At 41.3% G+C, this 27,534-nt stretch overlaps 1 protein-coding gene across 2 annotated transcripts in view; it reads right to left on the bottom strand.

Moving 5' to 3' along the window:
* The window catches only part of LOC126272493 (sex peptide receptor), a 3,488,090-nt gene that overhangs the window by 1,258,506 nt on the left and 2,202,050 nt on the right, over nucleotides 1–27,534 (bottom strand). For both annotated transcript variants that reach the window (XM_049975380.1, XM_049975382.1), the window contains one exon: nucleotides 16,745–16,787. The gene's annotated coding sequence lies outside the window, so the exon portion shown is untranslated. The remainder of the gene's footprint in view (nucleotides 1–16,744; nucleotides 16,788–27,534) is intronic.

Below are 27,534 nucleotides of genomic sequence, written 5' to 3'. Positions count from 1 at the left end.
CCATTCTTCGTTGCCAAGAACTGTTACAGGAAGCACGTATCTCGATATCCTTGAGAACTGTCTTCTATCACAATTGGAGTCTGATTTGAACGACTTCATCTACAACAGGGTCGGGCGCCGCCACACTGGCATCTGGAAGTGCCGGTATTTTTAAATCTAAGGATTACTGAGAGATGGACCAGTCGCACTGGAACAAATGATTCACCCTTACATTACTGACCTCCGAGATCACTGGATCTGAAAGTGTGTCATTAGTTCTTGTAGGGGTTTATAAAAAACTTCGATATGTGCTTGCGTTACCAACAACTACGAATGAACAGAGACGTCACATAACAGCATCTGTGGAAGTTGTAACTCAAGACATGCACGATGCAGTGTGGAAGCAATTTGAATACCGAATTGACGTATGCTGTGCATCTCAAGGGGGGCATACTGAACACCTATGAAAAGAAATGGAAAAATCATTTTTAGAATGAGATTTTCACTTAGCAGCGGAGTGTGCACTGTTATGAAACTTCCTGGCACATTAAAACTGTGTGCCAGACCGAGACTCGTACTCGGGACCTTTGCCTTTCGCGGTCAAGTACCCTACCATCTGAATTACCCAAGCACGAATCACAACCCGTCCGCACAGCTTCAGTTCTGCTAGTACCTCGTCTCCTACCTTCCAAACTCCACAGAAGCTCTTCTGCGAAACTTAAAGAACTAGTACTCCTGGAAGAAAGGATATTGTGGAGACATGGCTTAGTCACCGCCTGGGGGATGTTTCCAGAATGAGATTTTCACTCTGCAGCGGAGTGTACTGCTTTCTTCGTGCTTGGGTAGCTCAGATGGTAGAGCACTTGCCCACGAAAGGTCCCGAGTTGGAGTCTCTGTCCGGCACACAGTTTTAATCTACCAGGAGGTTCCAAAAGTTTTTTTAGTTTCCCTTTTATCAAAAAACAAATTCACTCTATACGTTTATTGGTTTCAAAAGTATAGAGTGCAGAATCTGACGATTATTTTTGATACATCTTGTACCTAGGACATGAAATTTATTTTATTCTCTTTCTCTACATCTACACTGTCTGATCAAGTGAATCTGCACTCCTTAATATGTTTCTCAACACTTTGACTTTACGACACTTGATCTCTGCTAGGAACTCTTTGAATGACGTGTCTGAACGCCTTGAAAAATGGTAGCCCATTCTTTGTCAAGAGCCAGACGCAGAGGAGAACCCTGAAGTGTTCCATCGGGTTCAGATTGGGACTATGGGCAGGTCAAATTATTTTAGCAATCTTAATGTCAACAAACCACAGCCTCACAGATGCTGCTCTGTGACTGAGTGTGCAGTCATGCTCACAAAATCGTAGCCTCCGAAATGTTTCTCTGTCGTACGCTGTACAAAATTCTGTAAAATATGTAAACGTCCTTCTGCTTTTAGCGTTTCCTAAGGCGAAGTAAGGGGACCACACCATAATCACGATATACCTACTCTGTACTTCATTGTCGACAGTACACATGATAATGGGTAACGTTCTCCACGCAGTAACCAAACACAAATCCGGCTATATGATTGCCAAAGGGTAGGGGAAGATGGGGTACAATCGGGTAGCTAAGGAGATAGCTAGATAACAATGACCATTTTCGTTGTTGAGACTTAAAATTTATTTCATTGAACGGAACGAAAGGCACGAACGACTTACATGATTAGTGAGGATTTATTTTTATATGGTTTAAATGATATTTAATGTGTCTCAGCAGTGTGAAATGTACTGTTCTACCCCGTATCTTAGGGAAGCAGGTACTGTCTGGGGCACAGAAAGTCAGTGTTACATTTTCTTTCTGAGACATGGGAAACACCGACATTCATGCAACTCATCTTCAATCGGTCCTGTACAATACTCTATGACTCACTTCTCACACTTTAAGTACTTTACTCAATCATCCGATTTTTATTGTTAACGAGTAGATCTATATGCAAAGAAGACCAGGTGTTTCATTCTCATCTGCAGAAGAAGTGTTTGTCTCATATATCTTAAGACCTTTCTGATTATTTTTATAGCCTAGCCTAGAGTGTTTCTACAATTTTTTAACGTGGCGGTAAGATGCTTTTGTTACATTGAGTTTATTTTTGTAATACATGGAGCATTTTCCTCCTCACTTAGTTGAGGATGGTTTCTCGTCTTGACAAAACTCCTTGACACCTCCGGCGATGCAGTCAACGAAGACTGCATGGAGACGTCAGTCGACGGACCAGGATGTGGAGAAGAAGCAGTAAGTGACTCCGTCGTCTTCTGAGAAACTAGCATTACTCTTTGCGTTTTATCTGACGGTGCAATTTCCTCTTTCCCAAATACCGTTGTAAAAAATGGCTCTGAACACTATGGGACTTAACATCTGTGGTCATCAGTCCCCTAGAACTTAGAACTACTTAAACCTAACTAACCGAAGGACATCACACACGTCCATGCCCGAGGCAGGATTCGTACCTGAGTCCGTAGCAGTCGCGCGGTTCCGGACTGAGCGCCTAGAACCGCGAGACCACCGCGGACGGCTAATACCGTTGCACATTCTTGCTGTTGTAGTATGTGCAAATCCGAACTGAGGTATTTGACACTGGGTTGCACTCTTTCCGGATGGCTGTTAAGGCATTTCCTGACCGTATTAAGCGCTTAATGGTCCCATCTCACAAGAAAAACATACATCTTCCGTAAGAGATATTTAATCAAATTATTAGTCACAAAAAGAATCTGAAATTTGGTGCAGAATAGTGGTAAATACAATACGTAATTAAACTGCTGTTATTAAAGCGTGTACATACAAGAGGCGTACCGTTAAAAACTTATACTTCTTATGTCACGAATATATAACGAAATCTTGGTGCATTATCGGGTAGTTCTGATTTTGCCCCAGCTCTACCTTACCTGCAATATTCCTTCCTCATAATAAATAAGGAATATGTTCGTAAAGCCTGTTGAAAGTTTTAATCATTGTATTACTATTTGCATCTTCTAATACTACTGTATAGGCTCCTTACTGAACACGAAATATCATCCACTAACATACACAACCCCAAGAACCTATCAAATCATTTTGCTCAACAGTAACGCGTCTGACACTAACTTCATAGTGGTACTTAAGGTTCCGACTTTCTTCATGATCTAACTACCTACTCGTAAAGAAAAGTGTAATAGTTTCCAGTTTCATCCCCATACCCTATTATACCCCTACATCACCTACAGCGTCACTTCTCACTCCAAAACACTCGTTTCCTGCCACCCACTGTCCACTAGCGTCACTCTTCACACAATCTAAAGCATTGCAGTGTGCTTATAAGGAGCCTCTCTACTACTCTGTCCCTGTCTCTCCTACTCCCTACGCACAGTCGTTGTTCTATGTGGAGTGCTTTAGTTCTTTGGAAACAATAAGTGATTCATTCCACTGACTACATGGCTTTTTCAGAATCACTCTCCGCAATGATTGTCTATGTTCACCAATACTCGATATACTCCTGGATAGCTTTAGCTGTGGTTTATCATTCGCGATCCCACTTCGCAATGACATTATGAAAGGTCGACTTTGGCGGTTTTAGAGGGGTTACAATATCTCTGACTGATTAGTCGATGACATTCAATGACAAGGCCACGATCAAAGTTACTCAGCTGTCATCACCAACTTTTCTAGTGCTCTGCTTTTCTAAAGGCAACGCAACACTCCCAGCTTCCTTTTATACTGGCGAGTCTGTCCCTCGTAACACTAACATTTGATCAGACAGTGTACAACCACATGCGTATACTACAATATTCTGTGCTAATATTGTTTGGTATTGGTCCCTCACACGAGTTATTAGTAATCTGATGGCATATTCGCAGTATCCTGGCGAGAAACAAACTATGTACACTATGTGATAAAAAGTATCCGGAACCTGGCTGAAAATGACTTACAACTCCTTGGCGCCCTCCATCGGTTATGTTGGAATTCAATATGGTGTTGGCCCAACAATAGCCTTGATGATAGTTTCCATTCTCAAAGGTATACGTTCAATCACGTGCTGGGAGGTTTCTTGGGTAAAGGCAGCCCAGTGTTCATGGGGTGCTGCAATGAGGAGAGGTATTGATGTCGGTCGGTGAGGCCTGGCATGAAGTCGGCGTTCCAAAACATCCCAAAGGTGTTACATAGGATCAGGTGAGGACTCTGTGCAGCCCAGTCCACTACAGCGATGTTACTGTCGTTTAACCACTCTGCCACAGGCTGTGCATTATGAACAGGTGTTCTGTCGAGTAAAAAGATGCAGTCGCCATCCCGGATTTGCTCTTCAACAATGGGAAACAAGAAGGGGCTTAAAACTTCACTGTAGGCCTGTGTTGTGATAGTCCCACGCAAAACAACAAGGGGTACAAGCCCCTTCCATGAAAAACACGACCACATCATTAAACCACCTCCCCTCCCAATTTTACTATTGGTGCTACACATGCTGGCAGATGACGTTTGCGGGGCATTCGTTACACCCGCAACCTGCCATCGGATCGCGACATTGTGAATCGTGATTCATCACTCCACGCAACGTTTTTCCACTGTTCAATCATCCAACGCTTATGCTCCTTACACCAAGTGAGGCGTCAAATGGGATTTGGCATTTACCAGGGTGATGTGTGGCTTACGAGCAGCTGCTCGAACATTAAGTCAAAGTTTTCTCACATACCGCCAAACTGTCGGAGTCCTGGCAATCGATCCTGATGCAGTTTGGAATTCCTTTTTGATGGTCTAGATAGTTGTCTGTCAATTACACATTACGACCCTCTTCAACTGTCGGCAGTCTCTGTCAGTCAGCAGACGAGGTCAGTTTGTACGCTGTTGTGCTGTACGTGTTCCTTCACGTTCCCACTTCACTACCACATCGGAAACAGTGGACCTAAGGATGTTTAGGAGTGTGGAAATCTCTCGCAGAGACGTATTACACAAGTGAAAACCAATCAAGTGACCACGTTCGTCGTCCGTGAGTTCCGAGGAGCACCTCATTCTAGTCTCTTACGATGTCTAATGAGTACGGAGGTCGCTGATATAGAGTACCTGGCAGCAGGTGGCAGCGCAAAGCAAGTAATATGAAAAATGTGAGTTTTTGGAGGTATACGGATACTTTTCATCATATAGTGTACGTGCCTTACTAAAAACTGAGCATTTTTCATCATCCTCAAATTGTCACTAGGATGAATTTTTGTGATTTGACTAATTCTGCTCTGACTCACTGACGTTGTAGACACTATGCTCCGTGTTATTATGTGCAATATTTAACGTTTATGTATATTTAAAAAGAGTTCCAAAACTTTGCATGACTTCGAAACGTTATAAACGTCTTCCTGGATATCTAAACGATTTTGTGAGACAGTCCCAGCAAAAATCTACGGTTTTTCTAAGATGGGCAATGTTATACTTCACGTAACTGTTTACTTTGTCGATGGCATTCTGTAAAGCCCAACTTGGTCTTCGTATGGCCGGTTTGATGCCGCTCTCCATGCTACTCTATCTTGTGCAAGCTTCTTCATCTCCAAGTACCTACTGCAGCCTACAGCATTCTGAATCTGCGAAATGTATTCATCTCTTGGTCTCCCTCTAGGATTTTTACCCTCCACGCTGCCCTCCAGTACTAAATTGGTTGCCACAGGATATGTCCTACCAACCGATCCCTTCTTCTAGTCAAGTTGTGCAACAAACTCCTCTTCTCCCCAATTCTATTCAATACCTCCTCATTAGTTATGTGATCTACCCAGATTGAATAACATCGGGGTGAGGCTGCATCCCTGTCTCATTCCCTTCCCAACCACTGCTTCCCTTTCATGCCCTCGACTCTTATAACTGCCATCTGCTTTCTGTACAAATTGCAAATAGCCTTTCGCTCCCTCTATTTTACCCCTTCCATCTTCAGAATTTGAAAGAGAGTATTCCAGCCAACATTGTCAAAAGCTTTCTCTAAGTCTACAAATGCTAGAAACTTAGGTTTGCCTTTCCTTAATCTTTCTTCTAAGATAAGTCGTAAGGTCAGTATTGCCTCACGTGTTCCAACATTTCTACGGAATCCAAACTGATCCTCCCCGAGGTCCGCATCTACCAGTTTTTCCATTCGTCTGTAAAGAATTCGCGTTACTATTTTGCAGCTGTGACTTATTAAACTGATAGTTCGGTAATTTTCACATCTGTCAGCACCTTGCTTTCTTTGGGATTGGAACTATTATATTCTTCTTGTAGTCTCAGGGTATTTCGCCTGTCTCATACATCTTGCTCACCAGCTGGTAGAGTTTTGTCATCACTGGCTCTCCCAAGGCCGTCAGTAGTTCTAATGGAATGTTGTCTACTCCGGGGGCGTTGTTTCGACTCAGGTCTCTCAGTGCTCTGTCAAACTCTTCACGCAGTATCATACCTCCTATTTCATCTTCATCTACATTCTCTTCCATTTCCATAATATTGTCCTCAAGTACATCGCCCTTGTATAGGCCCTCTAAATACTCCTCCTGCTTTCCCTTCTTTGCTTAGAACTGGGTTGCCATCTGAGCTGTTGTTATTCATGCAAGTGGTTCTCTTTTCTCCAAAGGTCTCTTTAATTTTCCTGTGGGCAGTAGGTACGTCATCCCTAGAGAGATAAGCCTCTACATCCTTATATTTGTCCTCTAGCCATCCCTGCTTAACCATTTTGCACTTACTGTCGATCTCATATTTGAGACGCTTTTAAACCTTTTTGCCAGCTTCATTTTCTAAATTTTTGTATATTCTCCTTTAATCAATTAAATTCAATATTTCATCTGTACCCAAGGATCTCTACTAGCCCTCGTCTTTTTACCTACTTGATCCTTTGCTGCCTTCACTACTTCATCCCTCAAAGCTACCCTTTCTTCTTCTACTGTATTTCTTTCCCCCATTCCTGTCAATTGTTCCCTTATGCTCTCCCTGAAACTCTGTACAACCTCTGGTTCTTTCAGTTTATCCAGGCCCCATCTCCTTAAATTCCCACCTTTTTGCAGTTTCTTCAGTTTTAATCTACAGTTCATAAACAAGAGATTGTGGTCAAAGTCCTCATCTGCTCCTGGAAATGTCTTACAATTTAAAACCTGGTTCCTAAATCTCTGTCTTACCATTATATAATCTATCTGAAACCTTCTAGTATCTCCAGGTTCTTCCATGTACACAACCTTCTTTCATGATTCTTGAGCCAAGTGTTAGCTATGATTTGGCATAGTTTGTAAAATTTATAGATCCGTTATACCAGAGTGCATCAAAGAAGTCCCTAGATTTAAATATAAATTTAAAGGAGAAGTTAATGAAAAATTACATCAATGAGGAACATATCATGAAAAATAATTCATTTAATTTTCTTCATTGTTGGTAGACGTCAACGTGGGATCCTTTTGTTGCCCTGCAAACGTAGGTTTCATTTCATGTAACAGTTGAATTTTGTAGTGGGGCAATTTAAGTCTTTTGCGCACATCATCATACACAGTAGCTTTAGGCACTCCTAGTTGTAGGCTACGTTTGGTTAATGACTTTTTCGGTCTCCGAACACGCGAAACACGGATCTGTTCAACAACATCTTCAGACGTTCTCGATCCACCTGGCGATTTTGCTTTTAAAAGACTACCGGTTTCCTTGAAAGACTTCAGCCAACGACGGACAGTTTTAGCTGGTGGTTTATACTGACGTCTAAAATAACGTTGCACTTCATAACGATCTAAGTTTCCACAAGCCAAATAGCGCACTGCGCTTTCTGTTGTGGAGTACCCATTCTTGCTGAGTTGCTGTGCACGGCACTGCATGCCCCCCTGGACTGAACTGAGGGAACAGAGGAAAGAAACAGCAGTGGTTCCGTCTTAAGGTCAAGCAGACCTGCCTACTGCAGGGGAGGTTTAGATTTGGGGTACCTGACAGTTCAGTATTATGGAAGTGGAGGAGGAGGTAGATGAAAATGAAATGGGAGATATGATACTGCGTGGAGGGCTTGACAGAGCACTGAAAGACTTAAGTCGAATCAAGGCCCCAGGAGTAGACAATATTCCAATAGAACTACTGACAGCCTTGGGAGAGCCAGTCCTGACAAAAGTCTACCAGCTGGTGAGAAAGATGTATGAGACAGGCGAAATTCCCTCAGACTTCAAGAACAATATGATAATTCCAATTCCAAAGTAAGCAGGTGTTGACAGATGTGAAACTTACAGAACTATCAGTTTAGTAAGTCACAGCTGCAAAATATAACACGAATTCTTTACAGAAGAATGGAAAAACTGGTAGAAGCCGACCTCGGCAAAGATCAGTTTGGATTCCGAAGAAATGTTGGAACACGTTAGGCAATACTGACCCTACGACTTATCTTAGAAGAAAGATTAAGGAAAGGCAAACCTATGTTTCTGGCATTTGCAGACTTAGAGAAAGCTTTTGGCACTGTTGACTGGAATACTCTCTTTCAAATTCTTAAGGTGGCAGGGGTAAAATACAGGGAGCAAAAGGCTATTTACAATTTGTACAGAAAGCAGATGGCAGTTATAAGTATCAAGGGACGTGAAAGGGAAGCAGTGGTTGGGAAGGGAGTGATGGATTGATGGATATGGTGTTAAGGGCGCTCAGCGGTGTAGTATTTGGCGCCCGGGATGGGAGTGAGACATGGTTGTAGCCTCTCCCCGATGCTGTTCAATCTGTATATTGAGCAAGTAGTAAAGGAAACAAAAGAAAAGTTTGGAGTAGGAATTAAAATCCATGGAGAGGAATAAAAACTCTGAGGTTCGCCGATGACACTGTAATTCTGTCAGAGACAGCAAAGGGTTTGGAAGAACAGTTGAACGGAATGGAGAGGGGCTTTGTAGAAGGGTATGAGATGAACATCAACAAAAGCAAAACAATGATAATGGTATGTAGTCGAATTATGTCGGGTGATGCTGACGGAATTAGATTAGGAAATGAGACACATAAAGTAGTAAAGGAGTTTTGCTATGTTGGGAGCAAAATAAATGATGATGGTCGAAGTAGAGAGGATATAAAATGTAGACTGGTAATGGTAAGGAAAGCGGTTTTGAAGAAGAGAAATTTGTTAACATCGAGTATAGATTTAAGTGTCAGGAAGTCGTTTCTGAAAGTATTTGTATGGAGTGTAGCCATGTATGGAAGTGAAACATGGACCATAAATAGTTCAGACAAGAAGAGAATAGAAGCTTTCGAAATGTAGTGCTACAGAAGAATGCTGAAGATAAGATGGGTAGACCACATAACTAATGAGGAGGTATTGAATAGCAGTGGGGAGGAGTTTGTGGCACAACTTGACTAGAAGAAGGGATCGGTTGGTAGGACATGTTCTGAGGCATCATGGAATCACCAATTTCGTGCTGGAGGGCGGCGTGGTGGGTAAAAATTGTAAAGGGAGACGAGGAGATGAATACACTAAGCAGATTCAGAAGGATGTAAGCTGCAGTAGGTGCTGGGAGATGAAGGGGCTTGCACAGGTTAGAGTAGAATGGAGAGTTGCATCAAAGCAGTCTCGAGACTGAAGACCACAACAACAGCATGACAGTACATAGAGATACATGCCACATCTGAGTGACTATTGTCCTGTTGAATAACAGAACCACAGTACTTTCTCATGAGGAATAACACATGAGGATTCTGGGTGCCCGTGACGTACCGTGGAGCCGCCAGAGTTTCCCCAGGCATTGACAGCTGTGAAGTGAAGACCTGATGTCACCCGCTTAATGACACTAGGAATATCACAACCATGGCCCTCCAAAACATTGGCAGCATGGGATCGCTCCGTAGGTCAAAACCATGACGATATTCATTTTGGTTAGTACAGAACCGCAATTCGTCACTGAAACCGATGGGCTGACTGTCATCAGGAATCCATGCATCCTAGTCACGGCTGCCCCGCCCCCCAACTCAGCCTATGATCTGTGATGTTAACGATAGCCTACACAAGGATTGTTATTTCCATAGGTCAACTAGTGATAATCTTCCTCTAATGGTGCGGGGCGACAAAGAATGTAGCAGGAAGTCCATTACTCGTTCTCCGATCAGACGGCTCGTACTGCTGTTAAGGGATTTTGGTTTACCACTTTCTAGCACCGCAATATGCTCCCTTGTGGTGGTCAAAATGGTATGCCAGAACCAAGCCGACGAGTATGCCGACCATCGCGTTTCCATGCAGTCCAACATCGGACCACTGTGAAAGCCGAATATGCAAGAAACCTGAATATTGAAAGATTCGACCGTCTGGGCAGTAGGAAATCAACAGTAAAACCCATTTAAAACTCTGCTAGGTGTAGGTTACTCTATCTTACAGGAGTATATGTCATCTCTGGGACCTTCAAACTGATTACCCAACATTTAATGTTTATCATGCCCCTTATATAGCCTACCAAGCTTGATAACACTAAACATGAACAACATTAACCGTTGTACCTGTTGCAAGAAATTGCAGATCTAATCATTTAGATACCCATCGACGATGTGTACGTGTACGAAGTTACACTACCTGTCATAGAAACTTTATTAACGCGTGGCCGATCATCAAGTATCAAGTATCTGGAACAAAGTTTTAGAAAACATGATGTCAAGCTATCTTTTTTGATAGTCTGTTGACGGCCATACCCAAAACGCACCAACAAAATTTTTTCAAGAAGTGTGTTCTTGTCATTTACCGATATGAAATGGAGATAAGAGCTTGCTCGGTTAGTTATATTACCGCGTTTTACTCTAGATCACGGTGTTACTGAGTGCGCTGGCAATACTGTGTAGTTCCAGTGTAAGGGAACAAGTCATTTGCGTTGTAACCACTAAAATAAGTTACGAATGAGGAAAGTAGTACAGCTGCCTAAACAACATTGCCGTCATCTCGCGTGGGCCCTCATGTGTTTACTCTTTGATGCGCAGCTACGCAGAATGCGATTTGGACCAGCTATAAAACGAACATAATACCAATCTGGACCACCGAGCTGTTTATTTCTGTTTAATGTGGGCTGCTACTGTCCGTTAACAGATAGAATTTGTGTTCGAGAGTCAAAACCGACGCAGTTAAGAGGTTATTCTGGGAACCGATGTACGTTATTAGAGAGCGCAAAGTAGCGAGGCGTAGTTTGTGGCAGTGCACTGCACTGCTGTCCATAAATGTATCAGCGCTCTTTGCTGTCACCTGACCGCTTATATCATCTAGGCCAGTGTCGATTAAATGAGTATCTTCTTTTTTACTTTATCTGTTTTACAGCAAGCATGGGGATATACAGTAGTCTTGGACAAGAATGTGGTCAGACTGTTAAAATAAAAATAAAAAATGGTTTAAATGGCTCTGAGCACTATGGGACTTAACATCTGAGGTCATCAGTCCCCTAGAACTCAGAACTTCTTAAACCTAACGAACCAAAGGACTGCACACACATCCATGCCCGAGGCAGGATTCGAACCTGCGACCGTAGAGGTCCCGCATTCTCAGACTGAAGCGCCTAGAACCGCACGGCCACACCGGCCGGCTGTTCAGACTGTCGATAGATAAATATATCGCCGCTTATTCCTTAAATATGCTGTGCAAACATTCAATGGTTTTAGTAAAAAGAAACTAAGTTAAATGTATTATACGGGAAAATACTTGTAGCTGAGGGAATAAAGCAGCAAGAGTCTGGAAATGTGATGTTAAAAGACGATATACGTAGTTACTGGGACATATCTGCATTGTTATTTTTCGGGTATCATTGCAGATTTGTCAATAAGTGTTTATCCAAAATGTGCACAAAATTATTTAATAGTGATCATATAGTTTTACTTTCTCCTTTTACCATTATTTTCTGACTTTTTTTAATTAAAGGGTACGGAACAATATATGTTTTCCTCTTTTCCTCTTTCCCTTCAGACTCTCTGACCCCCTTCATCCAGCCATAGTGCCTCTCTCACCTGAGACTCTATCGATCTGTCCTCCTCCTTTCTGCCACCATGCTCTGTTGTCGTCCTGTTCCCCATTCCCTACTTCACTCTTTCCCTCTGTACCTATTTCCCTCTGCTTCGGATTCTCCATGCCCCTCTGCCGCTGTGCTTCTCTGTAACAGAGTAGCTGTAACACTCTTTGCCCCTGTTTCACTGTCCTTCTGTCCCTCTGTCCCTCTGTCCCTATACCTCTCTGCATATCTCTCCCTCTAACACCCTGCCACCCTCTCCGACTCTTTCCCTCTTCCCCCTTCACCTCTTCCCAATTTCCCTTCTGTCCCACTGCCCCTCAACCATTCCGTCCCTCTTCCTTCTCACTACCCTACCTTTTACCCCATGTCTGTGTTGTTATTTTTCGGGTATCATTGCTGATTTGTCAATAAGTGTTTATCCGTAAATTTCACAACCTCTACCCCTCTGCCCCACAGCCCCTACGTCTCTCAGACCCTCAGCCCCTCTATCCTTCAGCCCTCTGCATCTCCCCAGTTCCATTCTTCCCTCCTACCCAATCTTCCTCTAACCCTCTGTGTTTCCTTGTTTCCTTACTGCTATTCTGAACCATTTTCTATTTTTGCGTTCCCTGTGGCAGTCAATTAAGCCAGATAATATCATTCACTCATTTTACAAGGAGAGACATTACTACTTGTACATAATGTGTAAGCAGTAACACGTACTACTAAGGCAATTCCAAGAATATAGCAAGAGATTGAAACAGTACAGTAGTTTCGTCTCCATAAGCAGCAGGTTTCTCTGCTCGCTCGCACCGGGAAATACAAACAGAAGCGGATCTGCCGCCAATTTTTTTGCACGACGCGACCGGCCGCGGGTGCAACTGAACCCTAGTGAACGGGTGGAAAGAAATGTGTCAGGCTTCATGTGTCGTGTATTATTCATTTCTTGTACGTGAATGTGAATCTGCACATGAACTTTCCTAACCCCTTCACACCTTTCCGTAAAGCGTGGCCAATTCTTAGTTGGGAAGTAGTTCTGTAGTATAGTAGTGCCAACTTTACTCCTGGGTAGGGGATCAGAGAGACAGCACACCCAGGTAAAAGTCAAAGAATTTCCAATGTCACAAGATTTGGGGTGGAGAGGTTGGTCACGGCCAAGTGGTTCGAACACCCCCTCAACAGGGGCCCAGGAAGACCTCCATGTGCCTGCCATATTCTGGGAGTGTCACAGAAGACTCTCTCAATGTTCACGCATGGAAGAGAGGTATTCGAATATTTGTACTAATTCCTTTATTTCCAGCTTCGGTTTGTGTAAGGTAATGAAGGTGCTCGTTTAATTCCGGAAATTTGACCTCCTGTGTTAATGTATCTGGTCCCCAGTTTGCCCGTTATCCTCCTCACATAGTGAATGTCCTATGTAAAATATTGGGAGACATTATCAAAACTAGACATGATTTTCTCAATGGGAATTCAGCGTTCGTTCATTATAAAATACGGCGTTTCAGTCTTCGATCGCTATTCTTTATTTTCAGTTACCGGTTTCGGGCTAGGTGCCCATCTTCAGATCATATATTGTAGTTACAGATTAACTTGTCCTTACAGATCACTCGGTTCGCTGTCATAAGTACCTTACTTATGACAGCGAACCGAGTGTTCTGTACAGACAAGTTACTCTGTGACTAAAATATATGATCTGAAGATAGGCAGCTAGCCCGAAACCGGTAATTGAAAATAGAGAATAGCGATCGAAGACTGAAAGGCCATATTTTATTGGGAGGCTTTGGTGGTATACATTTGGCCAACGCAATTCCGTCTTGCCCGTAGAAAAATGCGTGCAGATTCCTATATAATATACCCGAGCTACAAGCTGTAAAATTGTAATATCTGTAAACTGAAACAATTGCTGCTGTCGCTGTAAAGTTAAGTGATAATGTTTAAAATAAATAGGAAATCAACTGTCATCAATCTTTAACATACCTTAAAAATCACAAATAAGTCCACTTAAAGAAATTTATTTAAAATAAAAGCTATAGAATGCAGGGACCCACAAATCAGCGTGTAAGACCTCCAGCCCCTTGCCTAGTGTCGTACAGAAAGGGCACGCCCTCTAGGTAGCGCTCTCAAGCTCCCCTCCCCAGTTATCCGTTGAGAAATTTGGATTCAGTGCTTGACGACATCAACTTTCATCTGGCGTCCCTAGCCAAGGAGATATGACGTTAAACATTCGTCCCTTAACTATTAGAATACTTTCTTCTACCTCATCATACATATTTTCAATCTCTTCATCTTCTGAGGACCTAGTTGGGCTATAAACTAGTGTTCCTGTGGCAGATGTTGGTTGCATGTCTGTCTTGTCTATAATAATGCCGCATTCCTATTTTCTTGTTCATTAACAGACCTACTCCGCATTACCCTTATTTCATTTCATATTTATAACCCTGAACTCGCCTGATCAAAAGTCCTGTTCCTCCAGCCACTGAACATCACTTACCTCCATTACATCTAACGTCAACCTGTTCATTTCCCTTTTTAAATTTCCTACCCTACCTTCCCGATTAGGGGATCTGACATTCTACACTCGGATTCGTAGAACGCCTGCAGCCCTCGTCCGGATATCCGTATGGGGAACTATTTTACCTCCGGAATGTTTCACCCAAGGGGCTACCATTATCATTCAACCATATAGTAGAGGTGCATACTCTTGCGAAATGCCTGGAATTACAACGCCTGTTCAGTCGATCATCCAGACTGAAAAGTCTGCTGTCTCTCCTCAGGAACCGTACGTTGGTCCGGTATCGTAACAGCAATTTTCATTCAGGGCTTGACGGCATCAACTTACATCAGGAGTCCCTAGGCAAGTAGGTTTGACGCTAATCTTTCAAGATGTTTGAAACATCAAATACGTTTTACCCAAGGGGCTACCATTATCATTGCGATTCTGAGCACCACATGCCAGCTGTCAGATGGTTAGCGTTCAAGACGCATAATCGGTGGATACCTAGATCTAATCACAATCATCTCTTTTAATTTATTATATTTTTCTCAACACTAGCGCTATTATTTCATATGTGAGACATTTGAACTGAAATCTAAAGACAAAACACGTGTTTTTGCATGACATTTTACTGAACTTCCATGGTATTTGGCTGAATTTTAATTCTTAACAGGAATATTATATTTATAACTATCAACAGGTAAATACTAGGACGTATAAAATTTTGCTGGACGAATATGTGTGCCGTGATTTGCGAAATCCTTTATACCTACAGTTGGGTAAGGCACCCTGACCTGCTTTGCTCCGGCGCTTCGACGTGCAGACACAGGTCGCATATTGCAGTTAACTTGCGTAGTGGTGAGAAGTTTCTCATGTAGCAAGAATGAATTGTGTACGTGCGATTTTTTTCGAAAATGCAATCACAGTCCACAATTTGAAAGTTAATGAAGATATACGTGTTTTTTAATTAGATTACCTTCCAAATTGCATACATATTAGATAATATGATCACCGCTGAAACGAAAAATAATTTTAAAAAAAGAGACGAGGGGCACTTGATGTTAACATCCATCGATTACGGAGCTATAACGCTACCCTCTTCACAGCCGCCGTCTCATGTTCGGAGTCACAATGCACCAGTACATATTTGACGCGAAAGACGTCTCTTCCGATTTTCTCTAAACTGCTTATGTTGTATGCTTTACTTGTTGCACATTATCTTTTCCCGATGGACCATTCAAGTGACCCAAGTCTGAACTATACCCGTGATCGTAACATCGTGGCCTCCCCTTGTTAGTTGAAAGATGATTTGCAAAGTTGAAAAGTATTTGGGGTTTATGTAAGTAATGTTACGTATTGCAAATAGTTTTCAAGCTTCATATGTCTTTTGGCAGTTCTAGCTGTATATACATTATATACGTTGCTCAGCAGAGTGTCATTCGCGGCTTCGCTATCTGCCTGTATTTAAACTTGTATTCGATTTATGATACTGCGACTAAGGATGGTTTCATGGCTGGGGTAGCAAGTGAGAATATTACAAAGATTCGTTTCTATGTCACCAAACTCTGAATATGAATTACTTGCCGAAGACCGTTAATTCTAACCGCTTCTGTGAATTTTGTCTCACGTTTCTAGACCAGATTGTTTAACTGTGGATCATCGAAGTAGCGTACGGAACTGATGTCGTTACCTGCTGGCGAATATTTCAGAAATTATCTACCAGCGTCACGAGAAATTACTTGCTATTTAAATGCATGCCTTTCTCAGCGAAGATTTTGCTGCGTTCCTCTCAACTCGAATACCTCACAACTCAGAATCTCCATGGGATCATTGTACAGAAAGAACCATACGAATAAATACTGTAAAACATAAACCTTACAGGTAACTATGAGCATCTTGTATCATTACTGTCCTTACAGATTTATGCGAAATTTTACACCATACTTACAGAGCTGTGATCGTAGTATTTGACTACGTAGATGCCCACCTCTGGATGCATAAAACGCAAATCTCATGGATTACTGATTCTCTACGAATCAAATGAGTCTTAACAGGCTCTGTTCACGTTGTAGTGAACTGAAATTCCGTACGACAGTCAGTAATATATATTCATTAGTTTTTTCGTCAGGTGGTAACGTTAAGATTTGTTCCCTATATTCTCAATATAAAGAATTCAGAGCACTGGATGACAGTGCAGTCGAAGTAGTATCTCAGAAATACTTCACTTGTATCGCCCTTCAGCTGCCTCCCGTGCCTTTACACGTGAAGGCGGGTAGGTCCTTACGACGAATAGTCTGAGAAACTCAAGAGGAAAATCCTTTCACATTTTCAGCTGCTTTCAAGTTTCAGTAAATAATAAAGCAACTATATACTTACCACTAACAGCAATATAGTAGCAGTGTCGTACTAATATGACAACCTACAACAAAGGAAACAGAAGTCTTAATACAATGCTAATTATTATCTTCTTATAGCCACGGCACATGAAACGCCGTTTTCACTACTACAGAGTCATGTGGTCAGATTCATTGCATGCTGAGAAGGATTTGCAAAACTAGAATGCGTTACTCATTAAAAAAGCACATTGGCACTTCTTATGTTATTCTGGCAGATATTAAAGATGTTGTTTTAATAATGCACAGCGCCAAAAGGTTGTCACGTACATATAAATTAGGGCCAAGCGTTGCAAGCAACATATACTATGTTAACCATTTGGTATCCCGCAACAAAGACTGAAGTGTGAGGCCAGCAAGTTACGTGCTCAGCTATAATACCTATACCGCAAATGCAGTGAACTGTGTACGGAAATGAGTATCTCGTTTGTAATTTAAGAACAGAAAATTAGTCTAAGAATACTAAAAGAATTTATCACACCTAGATACAAGACCTCTACATGGCTAAACGAGTAAAAGGGAGTAAACAATCATCGATCCTTCATTACTTACACCACTTGAACTGGGATAAACGATACTCTTCACGCAGTGCGAATATCGTCTTTCATGGCTGTTCTGTATTACTAAATGGCTAAACCGGGACAGGTCCACCTACTCCCAGTTGTAGCTTCCATTTATTACTTCTTACAGCGGCTGTAACACAATTATCGATATTACCTATAGTGGCATTATACCTATTGTGGTCTTATATAAGTAATGTCTCTGTTTTTACCTAATGTTCCGTGTAACTATGCTCTTTGATGTCACTTCGATGTAAACGTTTTATTCTTTATTTAGGACGATTTATATAATTAAAATTAATTTGTGAACATAATTTTAATGTGCTATAAAAGAATGTAAAAGCTAAAAATTTAATTATAACACTGGTTCATACATGGGGATAGTGGGTTATTAATCATGTAAAACTTGGAGTGAAGTTCCTCCGCAACCGAACTGGCTAGGAGGGAACAGAAAAGGAGGATTCGGCGGTCGAACTGTAAGGCTCCTGTGTGGAATGAGTCAGTTGTTTGGTAGCAGTCAATGGGTAGGCATCTTGCGAACTGAAAGAGGCGAGAAGAACTGGAAGATTGGAAAATATAGTATCGGATGTGGAAATAATACGGCTTATTTTTCATGGCATTGATGAGCTCTGTACTACGAAAATCAGATTTTCAGAGCTCGTCACAGAGGAGGAGCCAAGGATATCTTTGCCGTCCTTACCTGAATAGTACAGGAAATCGGCGGGTGTCACCAACTTCATCTCACGTTATCAGTTGAGCACTGTATGATTGCTTGGACCAGTTATTTGGTTACGTTTTCAGTAATAATTTTGTGTTCTATAAACTTTGTGTTGAGCCACCATATTTGATCCTCAGTCACCTACCCTGACCGTCTCCTATCCCAAGTGCTATGATGAATCCGAGTAACCTCTTCTACTGGACTGAAAAACCATTATTTTCCTTAACAAAAGTTACAAAACTTTGTGGAGTTGTAAGGTATTTAATTATTTAGAGAGTATAAATTTGAAATGCTCGACGTATTTTTCATGGGTGGACAGTTAAATCATTAATTTCGAAATTTTGTAAAATGAAATTATAGTGTTTACAGTTTCATGTGTACTGTTGTTAACAGTTTTCCCTATTTTGTGTTGTGACTAAAGTGATTCGCCACGATCTGAAACAACCACCAAATTTGATGCTGGGTCACCAGGCTGGGTATTGAGGCAAAATTAAACGTCGTTTTACAATAACCGCTATCAAAAATAAGCAACTGGCCATAATTATTTAAGCTATACTAGTTCTAGGTGCCACATATTCCATTGGAGCTAAATAACGTAAGGTAGTGAACATTTCTTGAGAATGCAAGTAATATTCAGTACATAAGATACTATTAATTCACTACTATTGCAACAGTAATAATTTCCTGTAATTAAACTCACGAAGGTACCTCTTGTCCATTCAATAAGTGCACCTCCTTATTAATCCCTTACATATGATTATCGTCATTTTCCTATTGTTATGTACAGATAGTAAGAGCTATTGAGAGCCAGTTGTTGTCTAAACACGTTAATACTTCTGTAGTGTAATTCAAGCCAATTCACTAGAACAGTACTTGCTAAATGGTGCTACTGTTCTTAATCTTATCAGCAAAACAGGAGTTTAGTATGAAGTAAAGTCAACGCACAAAGGTAGCCTTGTTTATGGATCATGTTAGTACTGAATAGTACTTTGCCTAATTTGGCTGGCGACCTATTCCTGCCGCGTAATTAGTTTACTTGACTACTAACAGAGCCTCTGGCCTCTGATCCATTCCAGTTCGTTTTGCTATTGTATCCTCTCGATAACAATCTTCCCAGAATAAAAAAAAAAAAAAAATGGCGAAAGGTTTCCATTACAGACACAGTCACGGTCACAAAAATCGTCTCAAAACTGTAACATTATCGGCATAGTACTAGTATAATAATAGCCGGTAGTGTTGTAGGGAGACAAAAATTGTATTTTCAGTATGTCATAAAGTTATTTATCGAATTTAAAATTTCACGTATTATCTTAATCAACTCATAAGGAGCTACAATCTTTTGTTAAGGGCATGATACAAAAAGTCAAGTATTGGAATTAGAAGCTGTGTATACGTGCGGAGGCAGCATGAGTCACTATACGCAAATTGCGCAGACTTTTGGAGTCAGTATTTGAGACTTCCAACAAACTTTACACATAGTTTAAAACCCGTCGGAAACTTTTTATAGTTGGCATCCTTACGAAATCGTAAAAGGAAGAAAGTTTATAGCTTACTACATTTTTGCTGTTCATGCAGTAAACTTCGACATTACGGTTGACGTTTTAGTGTGTTATTACTAAACTACTTACCTTACTCGCCACTCATTTTGTAGAGAGGCCCCGCTGAATGTATTTGCAAAATTGTGTAATACTACGCTACATAAATGAAAACTTATTACGTACAAATTGCGATGCGTGAAAAAGTAGCATTTGTTTAAAGCGGATCGCAAGTTACCCTCTAGTGTCTGGCTTCACAGAACTTCACAACGTCGAAAAATGTTTAAGCGTTAGTGAAAACCTTCTATATACTTTCTCTCGCTTGCAATCTGAACGTCAAATAGTTTACACATTAGCTCACTTCTACAGTAATCAGAAGTCAGAAGCTGTTTTGTACACGGCAGCTTCATTCATTAAGGAATATAGTGTTTACTGATCACCAACATTTGTACCCCTCCCGAGCAGATGTTAAGTAACTGTGAAATGTATTCATGAACAGGGGGGAGAACTGAAAAGGCAGTAGGTAGGGCACAAAATCAATTGCAGCCGTTGAATATCACTTGTGATACAGGAAAACAAGGCAGTCGGTAGATAAGCGCTGTCAGTCAATGCTGTTGAGTTGAGTCCACACTGACAGCCGTCGCTCATATTTCATCTAAATCAGTTCAGGAGATGGTTGCAAGGCAGGTATGCAGTAACGGCATCCGAGTAGCAATTCTCCTTGAAAACTATTTGAGAAAAAGACTTAAGATCTATAGTAACACACACACACACATTATATATGTTAGAGAGAGAGAGAGAGAGAGAGAGAGAGAGAGAGAGAGAGAGAGAGAGAGAGAGACTAGTATCGGTTCTTCAATTTTTGTCACAGGTTTGTACAGTATATCCGAACTTACCGACAAAATTTCTCTTGTTATTCATTAATATTTTCCATCGGGGTATCGATCAAATACGTGATTATTAAATAATTCGGTTTTTTACTGCAGCTACTCTTATTTCTGCGGAAATCGATACACAACTATCATAACGCCTGTAATCGGCGAGCATCACCAAACCCACAACAGAAGGCTTAGAGTAATGTACAGAAGTAGAAGTAGTGTTATGTGGTTGCTGTCGCTGGTGTAACTGTTAGCGGAACGTCATTTTGGGTCTCTTCCACTGCTTTTGGTGAGCCCACATACGAATTGCATATCGCCCATCTACATCAGAAAACCTGTTCATGCTGCTGCTGACACTGTTAACGTACAAGTAGTAACACTGGCGAAAAATCAAACCTGAAACAGCACCGAGCTGTAACGAATGAAAGGCCGAAGACAGCGAGTAAGAAAAATGTCTCAAATGGCTCTGAGCACTATAGGACTTAACTTCTGAGATCATCAGTCCACTAGAACTTAGAACTACTTAAACCTAAGTAACCTAAGGACATCACACACATCAATGCCCGATGCAGAATTCGAACCTGCGACCGTAGTGGTCGCGACGTTCCAAACTGTAGCGCCTAGAACCACTCGGCCACAGCGGCCGGCACAAAGACCAAAGTGGATACTGCATTTGTCAGCCTAAAGTGCCGTGAGTGAATGCAACATCTTGGTCTCGAAACAAGATACACAACGCATAACGTCGATATTTACGCTCTTGAACAAGCAGTTTCAGTATAATACAGAAACAAAGGTGAAGGGAAGTAAGAAATCAAACTGAATGGAAATGCTGTGTAATGAACTACCAATGGCCAAGGGCCCCTTATACCAAAATACTCAGAAAAAGTAACTGGACTACCTCCCGAATTGTGGTCGCTTGAGTTAGAGACAACTCAGTATAATCCGTAAAATTGAAAAAGTTTGCGGAAGGAAGTTCTAAGCCTCAATTGCGCACGGATTTATCCGATCACACCATCAGCGTGTCTCTGATTGCACTGTAGACGAGCAGAAATCAGATAAATGGGGTCACTACAAAGAAATGTCTGCAATACAAATTATTGTGGCTTATTCTCTTTATGTTCTCGACTATCAAGTTAATCTAAATATAATATACGATAAGTATACATGGCGTTGTCGGTGGTTAGCACTTCCTTCAGCCTACCTCCAGAAATTACTGCGTTACTTCACTATATTTCTGTTTTGGTTTCTTTCTTCATAATTTACATCAGACATGTATATTTTTACTGCAGGAAGTCGCAGACCAATTTTACACCTAAATCGTAAATACAATACCGGGTGAGACAGGAGAAAAGGTACGTGGTTTTAGGGGTGACAGCATGAACGATTCTGAACGAAAAGCTTTATATGGAAATTTGCCTTGCTCCGAACGGATTCCGACATAGAACTTACTTAATGTACACATTTATTTTTTGTATTGTTCATTGTCATTGCTTACAATGTACAATAGTAATGTAGGGAAAATAGAGACGGACAGCTTGACAAAGGACATTTGTGGTCAATCAAGTCGGGAAACTACCTCAAACTGGCATGTGAGTCGCGCGAGATTTTCAGTTCTCTCGCTCTCTTTGAACAAACTATTAGTCCTCGACCTTTAGTGTAGCAAATTTAACGTAGTTTAATTTTGTTAGGAAACACATTTTGCTGGAGGATGCTGTTTTCTCGTTATTCAAGAAAAATTTGCCAAACCGATATTAAGTGTGCTCTATCTCGGAAACCATTCGGAATTGGCCATTTGTCTGTACGAAGCTGTTTGTTCAGAATCAATAATACTGTCACCTCTCAAGCCATGCACACGTCCTCCTGACTCACTCTGTATAAGCATGCAAGCAAGCATTCGTGTTATGTCATTTTTGACATCAATGGCGGTCATATTTTATCAGGCGTACGTTTTGACAATAGTTATTCAAATTTTCGCACAAGACGTCTAACAGCTGTAGCAACGAACGCCCTGAATGAATGCACTGTGTATCACAGTGTATTAGCAAGATGTTAGTAAGAATCTACTTCCAAGTCGCAGACTCAGTAGCACATCATCTTCCGTAAATGGCCTGTGTTACAGGTAAGATCAGCTAATAAAGAGCTTTCAAACACACTGTAAACGGAAAAGTAACTGACTTTGTCGTCTCATTGGTATCAAACGATGCAATGCCTGCGTGCGAGAGGGGGGAAATATCAGATCCTCGCACAATGTGATTGTCATACAATGATATTTCCGATGTTAAAGGATATACTCTAAATGTGTGTGTGTGTGTGTGTGTTTAACGGTGGTGGGGAGTAACGTGTAACCTGGTGTGGAAGTAATGTGTAAGTAAGAAAGAGAGAGAGAGAGAGAGAGAGAGAGAGAGGTCATTTTTAAATCGGTGTCCCAAAAATGAAAACTACACAGCGTTGTTCAGAAATGTTGTTCATATTAATGACATTTTGTTTATCTGTGATGTCGACAAAATTCATTATTCTGTGCAGTGTGTGTATTTACAAAATTATGGGCGGCAAAGTGAACTAACTAAATATTTTCTGAAACCAAGCAGTAATCATTTTTGAACTAATATAATTAAATCTAGAAATAATGCATGAACGAAAGCCAGGTGTTTCCTGTTACTCATTTAATACATCACTCCGAGTCTTTTGGAACGGAGAACACGCAATAGCTTATCCGACAGTACGTATTTTCTCTCGAGCAGTGGTTCTGGGCATTAAGAATGATCTGAAAGTTCACTGCAACTTGGGGGAGATTTTCATATGACTGAGCTGAATGCAGGCATCTCCCGGATTTCTAGAAGACATCAATGGACCGTAACTAGCTGGAATACTGATCTCCAGGATGTAGAGGAGGTAGGGTGATGACTCGACAGTAGTGTGCTTTTTTTCTACTTTTAACAGGCGTCTAAAGTGTAGAAGGTGCGTAAAATAGTTACTGCGGTTCTTTTCACGGTTGCATAATGTAGAAAGCTATCCGGAACGATTTTATGTGCTTAGCTTAAGGAAGCGAGAGATTCTGGCTGCTGACTGATATGAGACTGTCTCGAGCAGACTAATACCACAAAGGCTTCCTCTTATTAGATTACAGGGGACAAACGTTGTTTTTACTGTGGACACCTAGGTATATGATTTAATATGTGTCTCTTACACGTTTTGATTAGTATCATAATTTTAACCTGGAGGCCTTCAGGGTTGTTTTCATGAATACAATTAGGTGACTGAACGAATATCCACAAGAAATATTTAATCTACACTGCCCGTGAATGGATCTGTGGGGTTAGGTGAGTCGCAACCAAAGTTCCAGAAGGTTTAAAAAAAGTGTAATCGAGTTTGTAACAGTTTAACTTTGCCCCACTTGACAGAGCATGTGACCGTTCTGAAACATTCACAAACCGTGATACAGTTCTAACAATCTGCTGCCTTTCAGGTAGAACAGAGATACTGCATATGAATGATCGCTTCCTGATGAATGCTGCAGACAGATATGTGTTAGGGTGATAACGTAAATTTTCCTTTTAATTAGATATCGATTCTACGACCATTGTCGTGTTTTTGTTCTTAATTTCCCGCTTTAATGAATACCAGGCACACTAAGTACATTCTCGTGTGGGTTTTCACATTAAATAATACGAACATTTACTGGATAACAGAACACACAGTTGACATTGATATAAAAGGCTTTGTAGAGGATAGTACAGCTCCACTGAAACATTATACCTAGTATGCAATGATTATACAGGTTCATTTTGCATAATTTAGATTAAATATCAGAGTGATTGTTGTAGTGCAAGCTACGCAAGGCGACTGAATACCTCAGTACATTGGATAGACTACAAGTAAAACCTACGTTTTAATTAAAGATAATATGTGTTGCTATGGTCAGCATTCCAGATAGTAATGTCATGGATGTGTCCATGCTACTCCATCCTGTGTGGTTCTTTCCATCCCTGGATAGCTACTGCTAGTTATATCGGTTTCAACCCACTGACATGATCCCACACCGGTCAGCTACTACAGCTCTTGACCCTCCCCCTCCAGTACCGCCGCCAGGGAAACACACTCAGAAACTCAAATGTCCGTTAGCAAATTTACAATGCCATCCGCAGCAATTTTCCTACCATCCCATCCCTTCTTTCAGTGAAGTTTGCCCCGAATTTCCTTTTAACAATTTCGATTCAGTACCTCCTCTTTATTTAGTTATACAAACAACTCATTTAATCTTCCACATTCTTCTGTAGTGCCAGTAATACATTTTATATGGTTCTCTGCTTGCTCGAACTTTTTATGATCCACGTTCCGCTGCCATCTAACCCTACATTCCACAGCAAAACTTCAGAAGAAACATCCCAACAATTAAAATTATATTCCATGTTAATAAATTTACCTTTTGCAGAAACGCTGTTCTCACTATTTCCAGCCAGCATTCTCTCTGGTTTTCACTCACTTTACTGAGCAGATGACACAATTCATCTACCACTTTCAGTGTCTCATTGTCTAAACTAATTGGCTCAGTATCGACTGACTTAATTCTGCTATATTTAATTAACTATGTTGATAATGAGCATCTTATAACTTTTTTAACGCTCTGTCCATTCCGTTGAACTGCTCTTCCTATGTCCTCCGCTTTTCCAGAATTATAGTACAGATATTTAATTCCCTGATACTCCTAGTACCGTGGTACATGGTACAGCAGCCGACTACGGCGTCTGACTCCACAAAATGTCCCGCTGATAGCGCCAATCGCCTTCTTTCCCGTTCCATATACCCCTTCGCTCTGTGGGAAAGGGGATGTAAATAGTAAGTTATGTGCGTGAAATAAGGTCGAGCGCTCGAGATTTTCTGTGCTTTGTGACCTCTGTTGAAGAAATACTGTACTGGGAGGTAAATATCATACAGAAATGTCAATAATGGTTGATAACGTAGATAAACCTACAAGAAATCTATCCAAGTCATGATAATAATCTCCCGCTTGCACTGTTCTGGGAAAGCTTCCCCGTTTCATATTTTACTTTCACATTTTCTGCAAAAAGGCCGCTCATATTACTGAAGCAGGATAACCATAGTAAATATAGACAAAAGTGGTGATTAATGAGAGTGTTAACGGAAGTGAAGCTACGCTTTCTTGGGGGTATAAAGTGTATTTCTAGATTCTTTGTTTAATACGGGGTCTTTTAATTCTATAATTAGGCTCTCAGGCGGTAGCAGGCGTCCGTCTTCTAGTGTTCGTTCGTTTTGGTTCCTCGGCAATTCGTGGACACCCTCTCATAGATCGACAAACCAGTGATAACTCGTGTTATCCTTCTTTTTAAATGTTGGATATTCCTTGTTTGCCCGATTGCTCGCACATACTCCTGTAATATCTCAGAAAATGTCGTTTTCACGGTACTCTACCATTGAAACGAGATGTTCCACCTGATTTACTTAAGACATACATTATTTGATCATTCGGCTCGCCCGGCTATCCGTGCGGTCTAACGCACTGTTTCCCGAGCGGGAAGGGGTGCCGGTCCCCGGCACGAATCCACCCGGAGGATTAGTGTCGAGGTCCGATGTGCCTGCCAGCCTGTGGATGGTTTTTAAGGCGGTTTTCCATCTGCTTCGGCGAATGCGGAATGGTTCCCCTTATTTCGCCTCAGTTACACTGTGTCGGCGATTGCTGCGCAAACATTAACTCCTCGTATGAGTACACCATAGTTACTCTACCAAGCAAACATTGGGGTCACGCTCGTCCGGAATGGGACAACCCCGGGGAATCCATTGGGGGCCGAAGCGCACAATAACACTGGGTTCGGTGTGGGGCAACGGTGGGGTGAGTAGACTGAAGTAGCTCGATGTGAGGTTGTGTACAACTAAAGGCTACGGTGGGGACGAAGCCTCTTCGTTGGTTCTAGGTCCCTAGTTCAATACGTACGTACATACATACATACGCACATCCATACATTCGATCTTTCCGTTTTGTATTCCTACAAATTTATACCCCCAGATATTTGTATGAGTAGAAGTGATCGGATGATAAGCTTTACACCTATATTGATGGGAACCATTTTAAGTTTCGAAATAATTAAAGTGATTTCCCAATACCTGCACCACTTTAAATAAACATCAAGACCTGACGGAATATTTGAGTGCATTTTCTCTGATCACTACCTACACCTGCTGCCACGTTAAGACAGTTGCAATACGGGTTAGCTAGAAATTACTATGGGAAATGTATACCGAAAGTTTCAGATTATAAAATGTACTACAGGCATCAGCTGCACAGTAGACGACAGACAGATACGTGAGCAACACTGTGGTTGGTTTGTGGGATTAAAGGGACCAGACTGCATCGTTACAGAAACACTGTGCTATCAGTAATGTGATCGCATTATCAATACACACAGTCGTGCGACGTTACCGTTACTGTTGCAAATGGCCTTCCTCAAGGTGTTTTGCTGATAGTCAGCAAGACACCCTGACGAAGACCATTTGTAACAGTGGCCAAGAGTTTGCTCCATTTTACGTACTGAAAATGCGGTCACGTGCCCGTAAGAATTTTACTGAAACGGCCACGGAAGCCTACGCTTATATTTAATTGTGTATGTTACATTAGTAATGGTGGAAGCTCACTGAAGCATGTATGAATGTAAAGAAAAAATTGTGTTTCCTGACGCAGATACTTTTCCGAAATATATTTATCTCAAAGAGAACACAGTAAAAATTAACTTTAAACCAGAAAAATAACGTACTAATTATGCTGTGTGACCTCTAACACACTAGTAAACAGAATGAGTCTCAAAGTAATGTCTGGAGTCTGTCAATATCTAGCCATACCCCATAATTTGCTGCATCTTTCCTACCACGTAATTCTCACTCGAGTCACAAATTTAATTTTATACCACTTGCTCTTGATCATTCATAAATGAATGTGTGATAGTGGTTCCCCAGATGATACTATACCGCTGAGAGTGATGAGGTGGAGATACAACTGAATATATGTTCAACTTCTTTTCAGACATTATATCATTGTAAGTAACTTCACCGTCTCCAAAATTTTGAGGTTA

Source organism: Schistocerca gregaria, chromosome 5 (assembly GCF_023897955.1).
Source record: "Schistocerca gregaria isolate iqSchGreg1 chromosome 5, iqSchGreg1.2, whole genome shotgun sequence".
NCBI lineage: Eukaryota > Metazoa > Arthropoda > Insecta > Orthoptera > Acrididae > Schistocerca > Schistocerca gregaria.
This window is presented reverse-complemented; position numbering and strand designations above follow the sequence as displayed.